At 38.2% G+C, this 8,652-nt stretch overlaps 1 pseudogene; it reads right to left on the bottom strand.

Annotated features, from left to right (window-relative positions):
• Positions 1–1,465: 1,465 nt before the first annotated feature.
• On the bottom strand, positions 1,466–2,133 carry LOC118836878 (annotated as a pseudogene).
• Positions 2,134–8,652: the final 6,519 nt, after the last annotated feature.

Here is an 8,652-nt window from a genome sequence, read left to right as displayed (position 1 = left end):
GTTCTTCTCCCCAGTGACTTTTTGTATTTTTTTCCCATGTGGCCAGTTCTGCTTTTTAAGGAGCTCTCTTTGGTGAAGGTTTTTTTTAAACTACTTTTTCCCATTTAACCAATTCTGCTTTTGTAAGGACTTCTTTCAGTGGATTTTGGTGCCTATTTTTACCATTTGGCCTATTTTTGAGGTGCTATTTTCTTTGGTAATTGTGTGTGTGTGTGTGTGTGTGTGCGTGTGCGCGTGTGTGCATGCGTGCACGCACACCTGTGTGTCCTTTACCAAGTTATTGATGTTTGTCATGATTTTTCTTGCATCACTCTCAATTCTTTTCTTAATTTTTCCTCTACCTCTGTTATTTGAGTTTTAAAAATACTTTTTAAGCACTTCCAGGAATTCTTTTTGGGTCTGAGAAAAATTCACATTTTTCTTTGAGGCTTTGAATGTAGCTGTTTTTTTTTGTCTTCTTTTGAGTTTGTGTTTTGATCTTCCCTGTCACCATAGTAACTGTCTATGGTCAGATTCTTTTTTGTTGTTGTTGTTGTTTGCTCATTTTCCCAGCCTATTTGACATCTAACTTTATGTTAAAGTTTGGCTCTGCTCCCAGTAGAGGGGGCAGTATTCCAAGCTTAAGATTTTTTCATGCAGCTGTTTTCAGAGCTAGTTCTGGGAATCTGTAAGTTTTCAATTCTTCCAAGGTGTTGTGATCTAAACAGAGCTGTATTCTCTTGGCATGTGCTCTGGTCTGTGAGTGACCACAAGCATTCTTTTCCATTCTGAAATTGTGACCACAGTCCCCACTTCCCTGTGGCTGTAAGGTCTAGTATTCTAGTGCTTTTCCTCACACTGGGGCTGTGACCCAGAACTGAGTATAGGTAATGCAACAGAGTTTTGCACCCAGTGCTAGAAAAGGGGCACCTGTAATCTCCTTATGACTCATTGTCTGATCCCTTTACTATCTATGGACTCAGAACTCTGGGAGTTGCAGCTACTGATTTAGTCACCCTCAAGGCTGCTGCTGGCTTGCTGGGGTGCTGCTGAGGCTTGTGCTAGATTGTGCTCCACTCTCACCCCAGTGAGAAAGCCCTTTCCTGATGACTTTCGAGGTTGTCTTGGGCTAGAAAATTATTTGATCCCATCCTTTTGCTGCTTCTGCTACTCTAGAATTTGTTTTGAAGTGTTATTGTAAAATTATTTTGAGGTGTTATTGTAAAATTGTTTGGAGGGAAATTTAGGAGAGGTCAGGGTAGTCCCTGACTTTACTGCACCATCTTGGTGCCTTTTGTTTTCATAGTATTGTCATTTCTTTATAGCTGTGTCCTCAAATTTGTGCCTGCCCCTGTAACAAAGAAAAGCTATGGGGGCTGGAGAGGAGGCCAAGTGCTGAGCTCCAAGTCACTGGTCTACTTGGACCCAGCCAGGGGGTCAGCCACTCCCTGGAGTCTGTCATCTTTGTGAGAGGAGTTCATCAAGCTCAGTCAGCTTGGGGGGCCCTGCCCTTCACTGTTGACAGAGGCAGCAGGGCTTGGCCATAGTAGGTGACCATGACGATCAGAAGGTATGAAGGCAGGGGTCAGACAAAGGTGGCCCAGGCCAGGATGGTGTCAGAGATGCTGAAGAACAGGCCACAAAGTGCTGCAGGTCTCCCTCGGGTCAGTGCCTGCCACAGCAACAGACCAACAATAGCCACATAGACAATCAGAGAGAGACTCATGCTGAAAGGGAGGTGAAGCTTCAGGAGCCCAAAATAGAGGATGAAGATAGCTATCATAGGCTCCAGGGGTGCCTGGTGGATCAGAAGCCAGCCCAGGGTCCTGAGATAGAAGAGATGAGCTGGGGCAAAGGCTGCAAAGCCAAAGAGGAACTGGTTGGGCCAGGTGAGAAAATGTCCCCCAGGGCAGAGCAGAGGAGACCTACCCCAATAAATCCTCCATAGGGCCCTGATGGGGCCGTCTTGTGTACAAAAAGAGCTAGAAAGAGGATGGAGAGGCATTTGGCCAGGGCACTGTTCCAGCTGGGCTTATCTGCGGGCAGCCAGCAGAGGAAGCAGAGGGCACAGGAGGCAAAGAAAGGCATCAGCCTCTGGGCAAGTAGAGGATCTGGAGTGTGCCTCCTCTTAGATTCCCTTCCATCAGCCTCCATGTTTATCCAGACACCCCCAGAATTCCGTGACTTCAGAATCAGAGCTAGGTTATTATCCTTGTGACTTCAGGTTTGGTCCATTAGGACCATGTGTGTGTTGGAATGTGTGTGTGTGTGTGTGTGTGTGTGTGTGTGTGTGTGTGTGTGTCTGTGTCTGTGTCTGTGTGTCTACTATTTGACCCAGAGATCCTATTGCTAGTCATGTACCCCAAGGAGGTAAAAAAATGGGGGGGGGATTTCCCATGTATCAAAAATATTCATAGCAATGCTTTTTATGTTAGCAAAAAACAAACAAGCAAACAAAAACAAGGTGAAAACATATCTGTTTTGGCCTGGCTAAATAAACTGTGGTGTACAATTGTAATGGGATATTATAGAATGTAACAAATGACAAATATGAAGAATTCAAATAATTGGAAGAAATGTATGAATTGATGCATAATGAAGTAAGCAGACCCTGAAAATAGTATATGCAATGACTATAACAGTATAAATGGAAAGAAAAAAAAAAGAAAATGAATACAGTGTGATTACAATAACCAAGGATAAGAGTTGAGGAAATGCCCACACTCATTCCTTCTTTGCAGAGGTGAAGGATGATGGTTGTAGAATATTATAAAGACTCAAAACCAACTGACATGTTGATTAGTCTTGCATAATTTATTTCTTTTTTACTCTTTCTTTTTTATTCTTTGCAGCATGGGATGGTTTTCTGGGGAGGAAAAAGAAAAAGGGTTTATTTAGACTTGAAGGTTATGTAAAAACAAAAGACATCAATTTTGAAAGATCAAAAATACATCTGATTCACATATATGACCATCCTTTTAATCATACTGACTGGAAACCTTTGCTTCAGTAGCCAAAGAAGAAGTATTCAATACTAAAGACTCTGCTGATTCCATCAGTGCTTCATATGATCTTTTCAGGAGATCTGTTAGCATATTTTCCTTATTAGCCATTAAATGTTTTATCAATACCTGGGTAACGACTTTTAAAGGGACAGTTACTTCATGACTGTTAAGAATCAATCAGTGAGATAAATGCCTCATTTTAAAAATATACAGGGAACTGAGTCAAGTTTGGAAAAATACAGGTCATTCCCTAATTGATAAATGGTCCAAAGATATGAACAGGCAATTTTCAGAGGAAGAAATTAAAGCTATCTCTAGTCATATGAAAAAATGCTCTAAATCATTATTGATTAGATAAATGCAAATTAAACTAACTCTGAGGCACCACATCATACCTATCAGATTGGCTGACATGACAAAATAGGAAAACAATAAATGTTGGAGATGTGGGAAAATTGGAACACTAATACAATGTTGGTGGAGTTGTGAACTGATCCAGCTATTCTGGAGAGCAATTTGAAACTATGTCCAAAGGGTTATAAAACTCTATATCCCTTTGATCCATCAATGCCATTTCTAGGTCTGTATCCCAAAGAGATCATAAAAATGGGAAAAGGACCTACATGTACAAAAATAGTTTTAGCAGCTGTTTTGTGGTGACCAAGAATTAGAAATTCAGGGGACGCCTATCAATTGGGGAATGGCTGAACAAGTTGTGGTATATGAATGTAATGGAATACTATTATGCTATAAGAAATGATGATCAGGTGGACTTCAGAAAAACTTGGAAAGACTTGCATGAACTGATGCTAAGTGAAGTGAGCAGAACCAGCAAAGCATTGTACACAGTAACAGCAACACTATGTGATGATCATGTTTGATAGATTTAGCTCTTCTGAGCAATACAGTTCCAAAAGACTCATGATGAAAAATGCTATCCACATACAGAGAAAGAACTATGGAGTCTGAATGAAGAACAAAGCATACTATTTTTTTCTTTGTTTTGTCTTTTTTTTTCTTTCTCATAGTTTTTCTCTTTGGTTCTAATTATTCTTTACAAAATGACTAATGTGGAAATATATTTAATGTAATTTTATATGTATGGCCTATATCAGATTGCATGCCATCTGGGGAAGGGGGAGGGGAAGAAGGAGGAGAAAATTTAAAACTCAAAATCTGATGATGGTGAGTGTTGAAAAATAAAAATAAATATTAAAAAACTATGAAGCAAAAATGACTAATGTAGAGGTCATGTCTGACAATACAGGTAACATTCTGCCTTAGTAGTCCCTTGGTTCACTGCCTAGAGGAAGGAATCCTGTCTTATATTTTCTGTGAGGCCATTACTGATTTATCAGTTTCTTTGGATTGGAGTTCTTTTTGCTGCTCCTAACAGGTGAATCTAATCTAGTTTCATCACCATGCTACTAACTCAAGCTTTGACTAATATTACCTCCCTCAGTCTCCTCTCTCTTCTGATTGGGGGGCTGGAGAATGGAACACCAACTCTTCCACATAGCTTCCTTTATAGAGGGCAGAAACAATTGCTCAGTGCACTCCATTCTGCATCTGCTGCTCTCTCTGGTTTCAAGTCCACAAAACAAGATGCCCCAGTCCTTACCAGGTAACCATGGTGTACTGACCCCCTTCCCACTCTTCTGCCTTTTTGAATGTTTTTTAATATTGTAAGCTCCTTGAGGACAAGGACTGTCTTTGTTTTTATTAATTGTATCCCCAGTGCTTAGCACAGTGTCTGATGTTTAATAAATGTTTATTGGATTAGAGATGCATGTGTTTGTAAACACACACACACACACACACACACACACATATATATATATATACACACATATATGTGTGTGTATACACTTTCTCACACACCCATATATCTTTGCACATATATATGATATATAAAATATTTGTAAAATGCTTTGCTCAATACCTAGCATATAGTAAGCACTATATAAATGTTAATTATATTATTACAATGATGACAAGAGTAAATTGTATATACAATTGTTTATTATATCTACACATAATTAGACATATATAATTATATATAGTTATGTATATAGTATGTATACATATGCATATATTTATATAGTTTTTTGTTCTGCTGATTTCACTCTTTGTAAATACAAATATCCCCATGGTGGTCTGAATTCCTCATATTTGTTGTTTCTAATGACACAATAATGTTCCATTATATCCATATGCCATGATTTGTTCAATCACTTCCTAATTAGTAGGCATTCACTTTTTCATCCAGTTTTTCTTTTTGCTTTCATGAAAAGTGATGCTGCTAATATTTTGTTACTTGTTGGAAAAACTATTTTTAAACTGTAACTTCACTGGGGTATATGCCCAGTTGCGAGATCAATCCCGGGACCCAAGGGTAAATAACTTAGTCATTTTCTCATATAATTTCAAGTATTTTTCTAGAATGATTGTACCAATCCATATATACACCAACACTGCCTTAGTGTCTCCCCATAGACCTTCAAATTGACTGTTCCCATTTTTTTCACCTTTACAAATTTTCACAGTTTACAATTCTAATTCATCATCTCTGGAAAAACCGTATATACATGTTTGAATGTAGAAATCCTGTCTCTGCTATCCATCTCTTCTTTAGGCTTATTTTTCCCAATTCCTTCAATCAACCATAATAAACATGATCTTGATTTCACAATCGTGGTCACCTTTCTCAGGTTGCTCTTCAGTTTGTTAATTCCTTCCTAAAATGTTTACTAAACCAAAACTCCTGGTAGCTTACCACTAATCTCTAATCCCACTTCGGGACTTGAAACCCCTTTTTCCTACTCTGAAATCAGAAGAAGAAAAAAACCTATAAAATAACAGAGGAAGTAAGTCTTGTTTTCTTTCTTCCTTTAAATTCTAAGTATCCAATTAGTTAAAAAGATTATAAGATAATTGTGGAGGGTTTTGTTTATGGAAGGTAAAAAAATATCAAAGCAATTTGTTTCTAGATTTCTCATGGTAGGCTATGATGTCCTAAAAATTGTGATTAATGGAAGTTTTTCCAAAGGGGCTAGGAACAATGTCTTTTCATTATTTTGGCATCCCACATTTATTCTCAGGACATATGGAGTAGTTCTAAATATTCATGAATATTTTTTCATTGGCTTACAATAAAAACTGAAGATGAACATGCTGCAATCTTGCTCCACCACCCAATGCTGTACCCTTTGATATTAGTGTCCCCTTCCTCTTCGTACTGATGCTGCCTAATTTCACAAATCATTTTTGGCACCATCCTATATCAGTTATTATCACCAACTTGCTCATGAGTGGTCCTTCTTCCTGACAATCCAAAATAAAGAGGCTATCCACATCATTGGAAGCTTTTGCATCTTGCTGTTGTTCCATAATTTCTTCTTGGTTTCATTCATCCTAGACCTGCGCCAGAGAAATATAGCTAGTAGAAGATTGCTATACTGAGAAATCTGAAGTTGTAGGAGAAGTAGCTTCTGGGTTGGAAAGAAGGCAGGATAGGAGTTTTTGTGAGCCCTTTAATTGACAGATTTTAAAAATGATAGACCACTCCAAGTCCCTGAGCAGAAGATTAGACCTTTATCTAGATTCACACCAGCCTGCCTTTCTCATTAAGATGAACTTGCCCCATGACTGTTATTTTGCATGAAGTTAAAACAAAAGATTTCATTAGCTCCCAGAGCCCCACTAAATCCAGGCAAAGGCCTAGTCTTTAACTGAAGGGATTGGAATGCTCCAGAGTTCTCCATTAAAATAACAATTTCGTTGAGTGGGGAAAGGAGCATTTCCATAGGGTCTCTGTGATAAGGTAAAGGAGGAGAGTAGGTCCTAGACAGAATTTTTGATGGGATTTCATCAATTTTAGAGTTCTTTCCCGTACTTGGTAAGGCTTATCTGTCTGTGTCTTCTTATAATTTTGCTACATGTTATAGTGGAATGAATTCTGAGTTAGAGAGGACCTGGACTTAAATCCTGACTGACATTTACTAGCTGTTTGAACCTGGGAAATCCACTTCACCTTTGGAAGTTTCAGATCCCTTAACTATATGAAATAAAGAGTGTAAGAGGGTAATTCATACTCTATCTGCCTTAGGGTTGTTGTGAAGAAAGTACTTTGAAAATCTTGAAACTTAATAAATGTGAGCTATTATTTTATGCACATATTAAGTATTTTCTCCACAAACTATTTCAGTGCCTTATGATGTGGTGGTGACCTTACATTCTCAAAGGTTGTACAAGAAAAGTAAAGGCTTGGGCAAGTTCTGAGAAACTTGAATTAGGGAGACCAAATAGGAGGCTATTCCAACCATCCAGAAGACAGGTGATGACAGCCCAAACTTGACTATATGAATAGAGAGAGTGGCATGGATATGAAAGTTGTAAGGGTAGAAATGAAAATATACATCAATTGATTGGCTATGTGGCGTAAATAAGAGCGAGAAGTTGAAGATAAAACTAAGGTCATGAATCTGGATGATTGGAAATATAGTGGCGTGACAGACAGAAATAGGGAAGAAGAGGAGGTGAGATTTTAGTGAAAGACAGTAAGTTCTGTTTTGGACATGTTGAGCACTAAGATTTAGACAGATTAAATAATATTAATTCTAGTGGCACGTAGGCTGTCTGTTAGTTGTCACTTGCTTTAGCATGAATTACCCATTTTTTTTGCTCAAATATTTACAATTGTTCTCTTTAAACTCCTTGTTTTTCATGTAATTAAGCATATTCATATTGCCTTCATGATGTTACTAATTTTTAATTCTTTGGAGGTGGTAGCGTACTTTAACCATCAGTCATACACTAACACTAGTAAAATACTGATATTGAATAGATGAGCCTGTATTGAAGGGAGACACATAGGATTAGGGAGGTGTACTTTTTATAGATTTCTTTGTTTTGGCCATGGCCAAAGAATTCACCAAAATATGTTCAGTTTACTAGTAATGAAAGGCTCTGCTACTTACTGCCTGTGTTACCTTGTAATCTGTGATCTTCTTTATGCTTAGCAAAGGTGATCCTTGGAAATCTGGCAGTCTGTTACTGGGACTGAACTCAAAGCCTTTTCAGCGTAGAACAAATACTGAGACAGTTTTCTGGTCTCATCTATTTGGGAATTTTTCCCAACCACACAGACTGCATTCCATCCATGTCTTTCCATTCTGTGTGACTATTGCCAATATTCTCCCAAAGTATACCACAGAGGATCCATCCAATGAGCTGGAAATCTTCCTCCTGTTCTCTCAACATTGGGAGGGTACCAAAGGAGCACTTCTCTTCTTATTTCTACCTCTTAGAACCCCTTGTTTTATTCAAAGTTCAGCTCAAGTGGCATCTTCTACAATGGGGGTTCTTAATCTTGAACCCATTTGGCAGTCTTGTGAAACCTATGGACTACCCATTCTCCAAATAATATTTTTAAATGCATAGAATATGTAGGATTACAAAGGAAGCCAATTATATTGAAATATAGTTGTCAAAATTAAAAAATAAAACAAAGTTCATAAATCCCAGGTTCAGAACCACTGTTCTAAGTGAAGCTTTCCTTGATCTCCTCAGCTGCCAGTAGTGCCCTCTCTGCCAAAATTACCTTGTGTCTATTTTGCTTTTATTTTCCTGCTTTCTACTAAACTCACCCAATACTATATTTGCTTTA

Source organism: Trichosurus vulpecula, chromosome 2 (genome assembly GCF_011100635.1).
Source record: "Trichosurus vulpecula isolate mTriVul1 chromosome 2, mTriVul1.pri, whole genome shotgun sequence".
In the NCBI taxonomy this organism is placed as follows: Eukaryota; Metazoa; Chordata; class Mammalia; order Diprotodontia; family Phalangeridae; genus Trichosurus; species Trichosurus vulpecula.
The sequence above is the reverse complement of the archived record's forward strand: the minus strand, read 5'-3'. Positions and strand labels throughout refer to the sequence as shown.